Source organism: Podarcis liolepis, assembly GCF_965112155.1.
Source record: "Podarcis liolepis genome assembly, chromosome: Z".
NCBI lineage: Eukaryota > Metazoa > Chordata > Lepidosauria > Squamata > Lacertidae > Podarcis > Podarcis liolepis.
In genome coordinates, this window is record NC_139570.1 from 22159020 (window position 1) to 22172539 (window position 13520).

The window sequence follows — 13520 nt, forward strand, 5'->3', positions numbered from 1 at the left end:
ATACAAAAAACACTACAAAACACTAACACAAACAACTAACAAAACAAAACAAAAACCATTTAAAACACCGTCCAATTTCAATATCTTATCTTTCTTTCACTTATTTCCACGACCTCCTCACACCTCTTTTTGTATTGCACTTCTGTTAATTGTTTCAGCAATTCCTTTCCATCTTCCTCTATTTTCTATCCTATAATTGTCTTAACACATTCTAACCTTATTTTTCCCTTTAATGCTCTATTAATCTATTTATACTTAATTCCTTATAACATTTCTACTAAAGCCATATAACTTCATTCCAACATTTTTCTAACATTCATTAATTTTACAGTATTTCTGTAAATAGTCTTTAAACTTTTTCCAGTCTTCTTCCACCGACTCTTCTCCCTGGTCTCGGATTCTGCCAGTCATTTCCGCCAGTTCCATATACCGTATTTTTCGCTCTATAACACGCACCAGACCATAACACGCACATAGTTTTTAGAGGAGGAAAACATGAAAAAAAATATTCTAAACGAAATAGTGGATATATGATTTTTGTGGTTCATGCTGTGGCCACAGACATGTGATCTGACAATGAGTTTGGAGTAGCCCAATGCAAAAATCCTGAGGATCCATGTGGATCCATGCTTTGTAACCACGGAGGAAGGAAGGAAGGGGAACCATGGATCCTCTGCTCATGACTGCAGCAGATTCCCCCCGCCACCCGCAGGCATTCGCTCCATAACACGCACAGACATTTCCACTTACTTTCTAGGAGGAAAAAAGTGAGTGTTATGGTGCAAAAAATACGGTAGTCCATCAACTTCATCTGCCATTCTTCCTGGATGGGTAAATCTTGTGTCTTCCCAATGTGGAATCATATATAGTGGTACCTCGGGTTACATATACTTCAGGTTACAGACTCCCTAATCCAGAAATAGTACCTCTGGTTAAGAACTTTGCTTCAGGATGGGAGCAGAAATCGTGCAGCGGCGGTACAACGGCAGCAGGAGGCCCCATTAGCTAAAGTGGTGCTTCAGGTTAAGAACAGTTTCAGGTTAAGTACGGACCTCCAGAACGAATTAAGTACGTAACGAGAGGTACCACTGTATTTGAAACCAAGGAGGTTGAAACTTGGTTGTTGTTGTTTTTGAAGTGAAAGCCACAGGCATTTTGAGCCTGTTAGAATAACCTGAATAACTAGGACAACTGTGTTCCTTTCATGGTGTTTCTTACCCATGTCTGTTCTTCCCTTGCAGAAAGCGGCTGCCAGAGCAAAACAAGAGGCCGAGCTGCAACTGGCAGCAGCCCCTAAGGTAAATGCTATTAAAAAATTTGTGTGTTTTAAAAACATAGAATAATTGTGATTTTGCATCCATATAATTGCTTAGTGTTTTGGTGAAGGATTAGACTGAAAATCTTAGCAGTTTTCTGAGGCAATCACAGCTCTTCTGCAGTTGGAACAAAGCCTGGCCTAAGCGGGTCTATCCAGAAGTAATGGCATCTACAAAGTAAAGAGCCATTCCTCGTAGGGTGTCTCATGAGAGCAAATGCAAAGTGTGGTTAAGAATATAAGCTGTGAACTTGCAATTCTTTTGCTTCAGATCTCACCTCAGCCAACTCAACAGGTGTCCCTCAGTCAGAAACACGCTTCATAAAGAATACAGGGCTGATATCACTCCCTTCACAATGTTCACTTCAACTGATGTCACTGTGCTGTGTGCTTCCTGACACCCTCTAGTGGCAGCCAGGGAGACAGAAGCACAGCAGGAAAATGTATAGTAGGATCGCAGATTGCATGCATTTAATTTGCACAGCCACAGCTTTGCACGCTTGGGCACGAGCCAGCTGATATCACATATTAAATACACACAAGGTGGAGAACCTAAAAGCTCGTAGACTTGCTTTCTGGGCTCTGGGAAGGTCTTGCACTGTCTCTGGAGCCCTTTGCAAGTCTGGATTCCAAGCTTTATATTACACATGCAAAATTGAATGTTGCTTGTTTTAAATAATTTATTCTGCTTCTGCTAGTTAAAGGAGGGGCAAAAAATGGTTTGTGGCCACTGATAAGAAAAATATTCCTAAACCCATCACTGGCTTCTGAGATTTTACTAGACACCACCCACGTGGAATCATGCCTGTTCTTCCCTTGCAGAAAGTGGCTGCCAGATCAAAACAAGAGGCTTAACCGCAACTGGCAACAGTACCTAAGGTAAATGCTATAAAAAGTTTTGTGTGTTTTATTTTTATTTTTCAAATTAATTTTCACAAAATTAAAAAACACACTAACAAATAAACAGACAAACGTATCCTTATTAAAACTGATCTTCTTAACATTGTTAAGTGACTTCCTCCTATCCCCCTAGTTGAATTTCAGTGGATATCATTTTAACGGTTTTCCAAATCAAAGTTCTTAAAATCTTAACTTAATCACTTAACCTCAGTCTTTCTTCCCAATTCAGCCTTAAACATAATAATTACTCATATTACTTATTTAAATCCTAAGCCTAACTGGTAATTGCAAGCTTTTCCCAATTAATTTAACCTGATGTATTTAACTAAGTAGTCATTAAATTTCGTCCATTCTTCCTGATACTCCTCCTCATTCTGATCGCGGACTCTTCCGGTCAGGTCGGCTAGCTCCCAAAAGTCCATCATCTTCATCTGCCATTCTTCCACAGTTGATAGTTCTTGCGTTTTCCACTTCTTAGCTAGTAGTATTCAAGCAGCAGTTGTGGCATACAAAAATAATTTCGCATCTTTCTCGGGCAATTCCAAACCTGTTATTCCAAGGAGAAAGGCCTCTGGTTTCTTTATAAATGTATATTTCAACATTTTTTTCAGTTCATTATAAATCTTTTCCCAGAAGTCTTTCACCTTGGGGCAGGTCCACCACATGTGATAAAAGGTTCCTTCTTTTTCTTTACATTTCCAACATAAGTTATCACAGTTATGATAAATCTTTGCTAGTTTAACGGGTCAAATACCATCTATACATCATTTCCATTATATTCTCCTTTAACATTGTACATACAGTGAACTTAACCCCTTTCTTCCACAAGCTTTCCCAATCCTCAAAAATTATGTTATGTCCTACATCTCTTGCCCAATCTATCATTACTGATTTAACTTGTTCATCCTTTGTATGCCACTCCAACAGTAACTTATATATTTTAGACAGATTTTTAGCTTTAGAATCCAACAGCTCCATCTCCAACTTAGATTTTTCAGAAGCAAAACCACTTTTCTTATCTAATTTATACAATTCATTAATCTGGTGGTAGTGTAACCAATTTAGAAAAAACCGGAACGTACTCTGTCCCTTGACCTTATTTGCCTACCTGCAATTCCTGGTTGCTTGTGGCAACAGAGCAGTGCTTGAATCTTGCTTGAATCTTGCTCAAACTGATCTTTAGATAGTTCAGCTATGCTGGAACCTGCCATTGTGGGCATAATCTGCTCAGCTCCCACCCACCCACTTTAATGGTTATGAATGCACAGTAGTCTTTGGGGTAGCTTCAATCTGGAACTTGGCTCCTCTGTTTTGTGGAAAAGAGGGAGAAGAGGACAAGTGCAAGTCTCCTTTCACTATACAGTGGTACCCCGCAAGACGAACGCCTCGCAAGACGGAAAACCCGCTAGACAAAAGGGTTTTCCGTTTTGGAGGCGCTTCGCAAAACGAAGTTCTTCCCCACTGTCCTAGGACCTCCTCCCCCCGCCCGGCATCGGAACGAAGCTCCGATGCCGGGGGGGGACGCCTCCTCCCCCCGCCCGGCATCGGAACGAAGCTCCGATGCCGGGCGGGGGGGGGGGAAGCCTCCTCCCCTCGCCCGGCATCGGAACAAAGCTCCGATGCCGGGCGGGGGGGGAAGCCTCCTCCCCCCGCCCGGCATCGGAACGAAGCTCCGATGCCGGGCGGGGGGGGGAAACGCCTCCTCCCGCCGCCCGGCTTCGGATGGCTTTCCTGAAGACTTGGGGTGGGAGGAGGGTTTTCCTTCCCACCGCCAACATTCAGAATGCTGTTCTGAATGTTGGCGGTGCGGAGGAAAAACCCTCCTCCCACGCAAGCCCCGGGAACAGAGGGAAAGCGCTGCGCGCCTTCCCCTCTGTTCCCGTATCTGTCCTGAAGGCTTGCGGTGGGGAGAAAAGCCCTTCTCCGCACCGCCAGCCTGGCAAGCGGTTTCCCTAGGAACGCATTAATTGATTTTCAATGCATTCCTATGGGAAACCATGCTTCGCAAGACGAAAAACTCGCAAGAAGAAAAAACTTGCGGAACCAATTAATTTCGTCTTGCGAGGCACCACTGTATCTATCAGACTTCCAAGTTAAATTTAGTGTTTAGTTTTTAAAAAATTAGGCCATGGATTGTCACAGTGTTCACTAGATGCTCAGTTTTTAAATAGGCCCTCAAATAACCAGCTTTAATTTTCTATATTATATTTGTGTGAAAGTTTTTTTTTAGCAAATTGCTTTTCTTTTCTGCAGCCACTGAGATGATTAACAGTGTGCAAGAGATGCCAGTAATAAAGATAGACCAAAAGTACAATCTAATTGAATCTAGGTTTGCTATCATGACTTTAAACTGAAGTATCAGCTCAGCAAGGAATAGCATTAGATTGGCATGCTTGGTTCTGATTTTCCAGGGTGCTATAGTGAAATCTGCTGTCTTGCAGATCACATACTGATCCAAATGGGTCAGTAAACAGCAAATCTTGACAGCCTGTTAACACCATGATACTGAATAAGGCCTGCAGAAAACTTTGTAGGACTTCTACATAAAGGGCAAAATAGGATTCTGAAGCATTTAGTTCTGAAATGACTTTTGAATTCATATAGACATATATTTATTAGGTTTTGTTACATATTCTGATGACAAAAACATGAGTTTCCCTGCTGGGCAGCATGTAAACCTGTTTTTCAACTACTGTATGATAGACTTTTGCACAAGAAAGCTACAACTAATCCAGAATGTGGCAGCTAGACTGGTGACTGGGAGCAGCTGCTGAGACCATATAACACCGGTCTTGAAAGACCTACACTGGCTCCCAGTACGTTTCCGAGCACAATTCAAAGTGTTGGTGCTGACCTTTAAAGCCCTAAATGGCCTCGGTCCAGTATACCTGAAGGAGCGTCTCCACCCCCATCGTTCTGGCGGTTCCCTCGCTACGAGAAACCAAGTTACAGGGAACCAGGCAGGGGGCCTTCTCGGTAGTGGCACCTGCCCTATGGAATGCCCTCCCACCAGATGTCAAAGAGAAGAACAACTACCAAACTTTTAGAAGACATCTGAAGGCAGCCCTGTTTAGGGAAGCTTTTAATGTTTAATAGGTTATTGTATTTTAGTGTTCTGTTGGAAGCCGCCCAGAGTGGCTGGGGAAACCCAGCCAGATGGGCAGGGTATAAATAATAAATAATAAATTGTTGTTGTTGTTGTTGTTGTTGTTAAAGGAGCAGGGCAGCCTACTAATGTAACATTTTCAACAATCATCCCCATCATTTAGCTGATACTGTATGAGAACCTTCTTCTTAAGAAACATGTTGCCTTTAAACTAGACCTAAGGGAGGTGACTATATTAAGAGTGCTGCCCCACCCCATAACAAAACAGATGTTTCACCTTTGCACGATTTTTAATTCTATGTCACTTTAGGAAAATAACATTTTTTTTATCAAATTGAAGAATTTATATGTATGTGTTGGGCTATGTTATTCTCTTTCATAATACCTGGAATGAAGCTGTAACAGCTGATTTTTGCATTTACAGTTTCCAAATGTATGCATATTCACATAAACAAGCCTGCAGATTAATGCAGGATGAGTGACTTTTGGTATCAACAGCATGCAAAAAGCACACACAACCTCAAATCTGCTTTACTTTGAGAAGGCAAGATCAGGCTTGTTCAGATCATTCCAACCATCTGTTTCTGAGCAGACAGCTGCTGCCCCTGTGAAGATAATCTACGAAGACTCCTATCATTTATTCATCCCAGCGCCCTCAGAAACATCAGCACATCTGATGACCATATGACTAGCAATAACATTTTACATGGCACTAAGTATAAGGCAAGCTGAATAGATGCAAAAGGTTACCAGGGAAGACAATAGTTGCTATGCTTAGTTTTGAAAAACAAAGAGCACTAGTGTTCAGAAGCCAAAACTTTATTAATTGTACCAGGCATTTGTATGGTTTTTGGTGCATGTGATAGTGAAATTGAAAAGGAATCATTTTTCTAGAGCCTGTATCACATCTTGTGCATTTTCAGCAAGCCATTGCTTGAAATGCAATGTTGTCCTTCACAATTTGTATAGTGCTTTTTGCACACCAAGGCCAGGGCTATCAAGTTTACCCAATCATCAAAACCAAACTGAACTTTATGTTTACTGTTTTTATGTGAATTCCTCTAGCTTTATTCTACAGTGGAGGGGGAAATGTTAAATCAGAAGCTATCCTTATGTACCAAAGATTCCCAAGAACTGCAGAATCATGTGTTCTTACATATTAAAAAACAACAACCCAAAAATAGCTTGCACATCTAGAAGAAGCCCAGTAAACTAGCATGTCAGGAACCCTTCCTAACATACTACTTTCCTGTGTGCAGAGGAAGGATCACAGTGGCATAAGCCAGATAGTAATGTGATTGTGGAACTCAATATGTTCCAAATACAGGAAATGAAGAGCCATGACAATAGCCTTAAGATGGGCAAACAGAACTATTAGGATAATTAATGCCAGGGATAGCAGTAGGACCTTCTATGGCTTAACATACAGTGGTACCTTGGGTTACAAACGCTTCAGGTTACAGAATCCACTAAGTCAGAAATAGTACTTCGGGTTAAGAACTTTGCTTCAGGATGAGAACAGAATCGCGCGGTGGCGGCGCAGCAGCAGCTGGAGGCCCCATTAGCTAAAGTGGTGCTTCAGGTGAAGAACAGTTTCAGGTTAAGAATGGACCTCCGGAACGAATTAAGTACGTAACCAGAGGTACCACTGTAATTGTTTCTTGGCTTTTTGAAGTGATTTTGGCACTGCATTTAATAATGGTTTCGTTTACTGCTGTTATATTAGTGTTACTTAATACTATTGGTCATTTTTCTGTTTAATTAAGTCTTTGTAAGCCCTTGAGCCTGGTTCAGAAGCTCCAGCTGGTGCAGAATGTGGTGGCCAGACTGCTGGCATTGACACAATTGCTGAAACAGCTGCATGGGTTGCCCAGTTACTACCCAGCCAGGTTCAAGGTTCTTGTATTAATTTACAAAGCCCTAAACAACATAGGCTCAGTAATTGCCTCAAACCTTATATCCCAGCTTGATCACTGAGAGTGTCGTTGGTCATCCCCCAGGTTGTTGAGGCTTAACTGGTAACATGAAACCGAGTCATTAGTGCCATTGGCCCAGTCCCCTGCAACACTACTTTCCATGCCAATTTTTAAACACCTGCTGAAATCTTTAATATTCTGCCAGGTCTATGCAGCCAATTAACAGTATATTGTTACACAATGGTTAATTGATGCCTGTTTTTAAAAAAGCTTTTTAATGGTTTTCATTGTACGGTTTGATGTGTATGGGTTGTTAAGGATGGGGTGGTACTTCTGCTGGGGGATGCATCGTGCTCCTACTGAAATAGTTTGTCTACCTTTGGCCCCCAGTTTGCACTTAGCTCTCACTTGTGGCTCCTAGAAGCTGTCAGTTTGCAATAGCGACTATACCCCAGGAACAGCTTCGACTGGCCGGCTAAACCAGTTGAGGGTAGCTAGTGGGTCTTAAATCCTTGGTGAGTTAGGGAGATGGTTTGAGATCCACTGGCTAGGTGAGGGTAGCCAGTGGGAACCACCTAACTGTGAACCACTGTTGTGTTGCCTCAGTAATGGAGTAGAGAAGAGCCAACAAACTGAGTCCAAATCCAGATAAAATTGAGGTTCCCTAGGCCAGATGGATGGGAGGTTGCCTGTTCTTGATGAGGTCACACTTCCTCTGAAGATGCAGATATGTAGCCTGGGGGTACTTTTGCTGTGGCCTTGGTGGCACAGAGTGCCTTCCGTCAGCTTTGACAGCTGGCCCAGCTGTGCCAAAGGGATAGCCTAGCTTCTGTTGATTATGCTCTGGTAACCTCTAGGTTAGATTACTACAATGTGTCTGAAGACAGCTGGGAAGCTTCTGCTAGTGCAGATTTCAGTGGCCATGTTGCTCACTAGGGCAAAACAGTTTGAGTATATAATGCCAATCCTGGCTCAACTGGCTGCACTGGCTGCCAATTACATTCTGGGCCCAATACAAAGTGACCTATAAGGCCTTAAACAGCTGAGGACTGCAGTACCTCAAGAACCTATCTTGGACCCTGTGGCCATCATCTGAGGCCCTTCTTCATGTTCTGGGTGGCAACATGAGATGGGCCTTTTCTGTGGTGGCTGTTTGTGGAATGATCTGCCCAGGGAGGTTCACTTGGTACCTTCATTGCATATCTTTAGGCACCTGGCAAAAACATGCCTCTTCTCCCAGACCTTTGGCTAATTAAACAATCTATGGCCTTTTAAACTGTGTGTGTGAGAGAGGGGGTGGGGGTATTATTGTTATTGTTTGTTACTACTTTATATATTTTTGTGTTTTTATATTGTAAACAGCCCATTGATCCTTGGATAAAGGGATGGTATAGAAAGCAAGCAAGCAAGCAAATAAATCAATCCTAATTATTGGCTAAATGAAATTAAACATTTCAAGTAAATAGAGCAGAACAAGGAACTACATTAGGCTAGATATGCACTGAAAGGACAGGTTAAAAGCACTGCATTTGCATAAACAGGTTTGGGGTGTGACGGTATACATACTACTGCACATCCAATTCTCCTGCTTGAATGAATAATGGGAAAAGGCCTAGCAGGTTGCTCAGCTCTCTCATAACAACATTTCAGTTCCTTGTTTCAACCCATTTTATTTTAACCTTAAGATCAGCATTGCACCGTATCAAGCTTGAATCCATTTTGTCCCAGCTCTTTGCACCAGAAACCTTAAGAGTTTCATCAGAGTCTTGGCTGAGCTTAGGATCTAGGGTTTTCATTCATTATTATAGCATTGGCTGACAAAGAGCCCATTACATCACCCATTTGGAACAGAAAGCCTTTGCAGCTGCTTGTACGGTGAGATGGGGATTTGGGTTAGTATCATAATTATTTTTAAATAAAACATTTTTTTGTTTCATTCTTCCAGGGCAATTTTCTCTGTAAATTGTTAAGAACTATATGCTAAAGAGCTTCTGGAGGAGGGCAAAGGGAAGGAACAGAATAAAGCAGTTTTATCCTTTCTCTCTTGATTTCCCGTAAAAAAGACCTAAGGGGAAGAAATAGCCCCATTACCCTGCATATCTTCTAGTTACTGTAGTGAAGCATGAAAAGCAAAGCACACTGTCATAGTAATGGCAGATGGTATTAAAAAAAGAATGACATGGGTCAGGCTCAGAAATGTTTGTTCCATTTCTGACCTCAGAATGAGCGTGGTCCTAATTAGTCCAAAAGAAGTGTGCAATTAAACTGATGGTAAGAGAAATGAGTGCTTTTCCTCTACTAGCTGATTTAAAGTACCAGCAATTTATTTATTTGCAGACAAATGGGATGGAGTGCTTGTGGCTTGCATCCTGTTCCCTCTGGTTGAGTATCTGGGGCTATATATAATACGAATATTTCACATATTTCACATTTAGTGAAGAAGAGCTTTCTGCCTTCAACCCCCAGCATGTCTGATAGTGCCAGTACCTTGAAATAACACTTCCATTTTGAGTAGTCTAATCAAAACTCTAGCATTCACAGGGGAAATGACCGACAGCTGTACATTTTACCAGCTTGGGTTTTATTTTGTGCAGAACAGAAAATAGAGGCACAAGGCTGAATTAAATGAGAAGCATGTGGAAAGGAAATGGGTTTCAGGGGGCGCCTGAATTCTAAAGTTAGGGTTTTTAATTTTTTAAAAAACACCATTGCATCTCATTTGGCACTGTTATAATATTTAACTTCATTAGACTTCTGCTTACTGTTAACTTTCAGCCTTTGTGCCAAGTTCATTCCATCCACTGTCAAGTCCTGTGAGGAGGTTTACACTTCGAATCCTTGTCCCTTTTAATAGGAACAAGAATCATTTAAAAGAATGGATTTGGAAGGAATGAAAGCTGAAGGTGACTGTCAGAGAAATAGCACAAGACGCATTCTCAGAAGCCAAATAGGACTGTGTCACACAGGGAATAATGTGTATGTGTTCTAGGCTGCCACAAACAGTGCCAATTAAATATCATTTAGCTTGAAACCCATCCCCACCCCCCAAAAGGAAAATAGGGGTGGAGTGGGGAGATTGAAAAAGCAGCCAACCAGTGGACTGCCCCATCTATCCTGGTCAAGTATATGGAGAGGAGGAAAGCTCCATAGGATAATAGTAGCTTTCCGCATCCCTGAGGGAGGCTCCCATTCACATCTATTTAAAGTTTTTAGAGGGGGCTGTGTTGACTCCTGGTAATTTAAGGTACAGTATCAGGACTTGCCGATCAGAAGGTCGGCGGTTTGAATCCCTGCAACGGGGTGAGCTCCCGTTGCTCAGTCCCAGCTCCTGCCAACCTAGAAGTTCAAAAGCACTGCAAAGTGCAAATAGATAAATAGGTACCGCTCCGGCAGGAAGGTAAACGGCGTTTCCATGCACTGCTCTGGTTCGCCAGAAGTGGCTTAGTCATGCTGGCCACATGACCTGGAAGCTGTACGCTGGCTCCCTCGGCCAGTAAAGCAAGATGAGCTCCACAACCCCAGAGTCGGTCACGACTGGACCTAATGCTCAGGGGTCCCTTTACCTTTATCTTTTTATCAGGACGATATGCATCCCCAAAACACCCCATCTTTTTTACATCTGCCAAACTTAAAAGCAACAGTTTGGCTAATCAAGCTGAACTGCGGGGGGGGGGGGGGAGGCCCTGATGTGGAGGTGGCACGGTTTCAGCTGTACTACACTGGATCCTTGTCAGCTGTGAGAGCCCGCTTCAGTCAGCAGTCTGCCTGTGGCATATTGCTTTTTGATCTGTTCATCTTGGGCCAACAGCTGAATCCTCAGTGCCATCACTACAGCTGACATGAATACATGAGTGGCGTCCACTGCTAGCCCTACTCACATAGTGTGCCCACTGAAGTTAACCGACTTGGCTGACTTAGATTCATCACCAAAAAGAATGACAGAAGACTTTTTCACATAACGTTTGCATCTGCTAACGCATTCCAATTAAGAAATATTTACTTATAATTTAAATAAACATGCGTGCTGTGGTCTATACCACTGAGCCTCTTGGGCTTGCCAATCAGGTTGGCGGTTCGAATTCCTGTGACGGAGTGAGCTCCCATTGCTCTGTCCCAGCTCCTGCCAACCTAGCATTTTGAAAGCATGCCAGTGCAAGTAGATAAATAGGTATCACTGAGACGGGAAGGTAAACGACATTTCCATGCACTCTGGTTTCCATCACAGTGTTCCGTTGTGCCAGACGTGGTTTAGTCATGGTGGCCACATGACCCAGAAAGCTGTCTGTGGACAAACGGCGGCTCCCTCAGCCTGAAAGCCAGATGAGCGCCGCAACCACATAGTCGCCTTTGACTGGACTTAACCGTCCAGGGGTCCTTTATCTTTTTTTACCTTTTACATCTCACCATAGTGGGGAAGTCTGGGCCCAGTGACCTTGAGCACCTGACCAGTCCCCTTCTCCAGCTTGATGGGCCACTTTATCTTTTTTTTATCTTCAATGCCCCTCCTGCTCTTATAGTTCTTTATCTTTAAACTGGATTTAGATTGGATAGCCTTTCAAACAGAAGTCTGTCCTTCACAATGTAGTATGACTATATAGTAAACATGTACTAATCAAAACTAGGAAAAATGACACTTACCACTGCAGTATTGATGTGCTTCAATTTTCTATTTAAGTAAGACAAAACTTAGGATAAAATGAGAACTCTTCACAAGTAATGAGAATATGAATTTAGAAGAATACAGCAGATGGAAGAGTGGTGTGTGGGCAAGTTTCTGGTTTCCGCAGCACAGTCTACATCTGCTGCTGATGATGTTAATAGGCTGATTTATTTCAGTTGCTAAAGGAAAGAACCCTAGTAAATTAAGTCAGATGAGTAGGTTCTTTCTTTTCCAGCTAAAAAGGCAGAATCCAGCAGCTGACCAGTGATGAAGAGGTGAATGTAAAAGGGACCTGGAAGGAGGAATGAAAAGGAGCAAGGCATAATGAGTTGAGTATGAAAGGAGAATGGGAGAAGGAATTACAAGAGCTGGGTAAAAATATTTATGAGAGGCATGTGGAGGTTGGAATGGAAAAATATAAAAGAAAAAGCTTTCTGCACTTATGCCTCCGGATCAGCAAATTCTATCTACAATGCAGAGACTGAATCATGATAGTTTCAGAGCAAACAATTATGTCGAGTTGTTCATATAAATCAACCCTGAGAGCGGTGTGCTCTGGTAATTGGTTTCATTATTGAACTTCTCTTTCCATTAAGAGACTGCTTCTGAAGTTCCACTGAAATCTACCTAACTCAAGCCCATTAGAACTAATCCTGTGGAAGCAAAGGACAAGCCATTTCCCTCTTATAATCAAGGGCCCTTCAATTATTTGATGAATGCCATCGTGACCCCACTCAGTTTTCCATTCTCCAAGCTACATGTTTGTTGTTGCTTCAACCTTTTCCTGCAGTTCATGAACTGACAGCTCAACAGATGCAGCTGCAGCATCCTAACAACATTTTCTGTGGCAAAGTTAGAGAATATGCTGTCATGAACTCAAAACAAAGCAATGCGTGTGTGCGCGCGCACACACGTGTGCACGCACTCATGCTTTCTTTAAAAATTTCTTCAGATTTTTAAAAAATAAAGTAAAAAATAAAGCAAATAAATACAACTGGAGAAAACAACTCCAGTTGCTTAATGCCTGTTGCAGTCATGCCCTCCACCGACAGCAGAACAAATTGGTGATGGTAAAGACTGGAGGAATTCTGTGGCAGGGGTGGCTTGGGCACACATACGGGTTCTCACAATGAATGCCTTGAAGGGCCATAGGTTGCCCATCTTTATCACACCTTAGAATGGGTGGCAAAAATAAAGAAAGAAAGAAAAGCACAGTTTCATCAGTACAGGTGTCCACACAAAATCAGTGGCAGAAAACTTACCTGGCTGCCTAATTTGGACATGGATCTCTCTCTGAACTGGTGAGGCTTTATTTTATTTATTAAATTTGTATACTGACCTTCATCTGTAGATCCCAGGGTGGTTCACAGCATTGATTGATTGATTGATTGATTGATTGATATTTATTACGGCCATTGGCCCGTCACACGACAGTTTCCCACCAACATATATACACTTAAACCTCCAAATTTAAAACAGCCAAAAACTTACAAAAAACAGACAAGAACCAAAGCAAAATAAGCAAAAGACCAACACATACATTACAATAAATTTGCAACATAAACATTGCCCTCTGCTCATAAATTAATATCAGTGGTGATATCACCTAGTTACATCCTAAAA

At 42.2% G+C, this 13520-nt stretch overlaps 2 long non-coding RNA genes across 2 annotated transcripts in view; one reads left to right on the forward strand and one right to left on the reverse strand.

Moving 5' to 3' along the window:
• LOC310698109 overlaps positions 1-13520 on the forward strand; it is an 18212-nt gene that overhangs the window by 3457 nt on the left and 1235 nt on the right. The window contains exons 4-6 of the long non-coding RNA XR_014521319.1: positions 1242-1298; positions 2138-2194; positions 12133-13256. This is a non-coding gene — a long non-coding RNA (uncharacterized lncRNA). The remainder of the gene's footprint in view (positions 1-1241; positions 1299-2137; positions 2195-12132; positions 13257-13520) is intronic.
• LOC310698111 overlaps positions 11886-13520 on the reverse strand; it is a 16845-nt gene continuing 15210 nt past the window's right edge. The window contains exon 4 of the long non-coding RNA XR_014521323.1: positions 11886-12189. This is a non-coding gene — a long non-coding RNA (uncharacterized lncRNA). The remainder of the gene's footprint in view (positions 12190-13520) is intronic.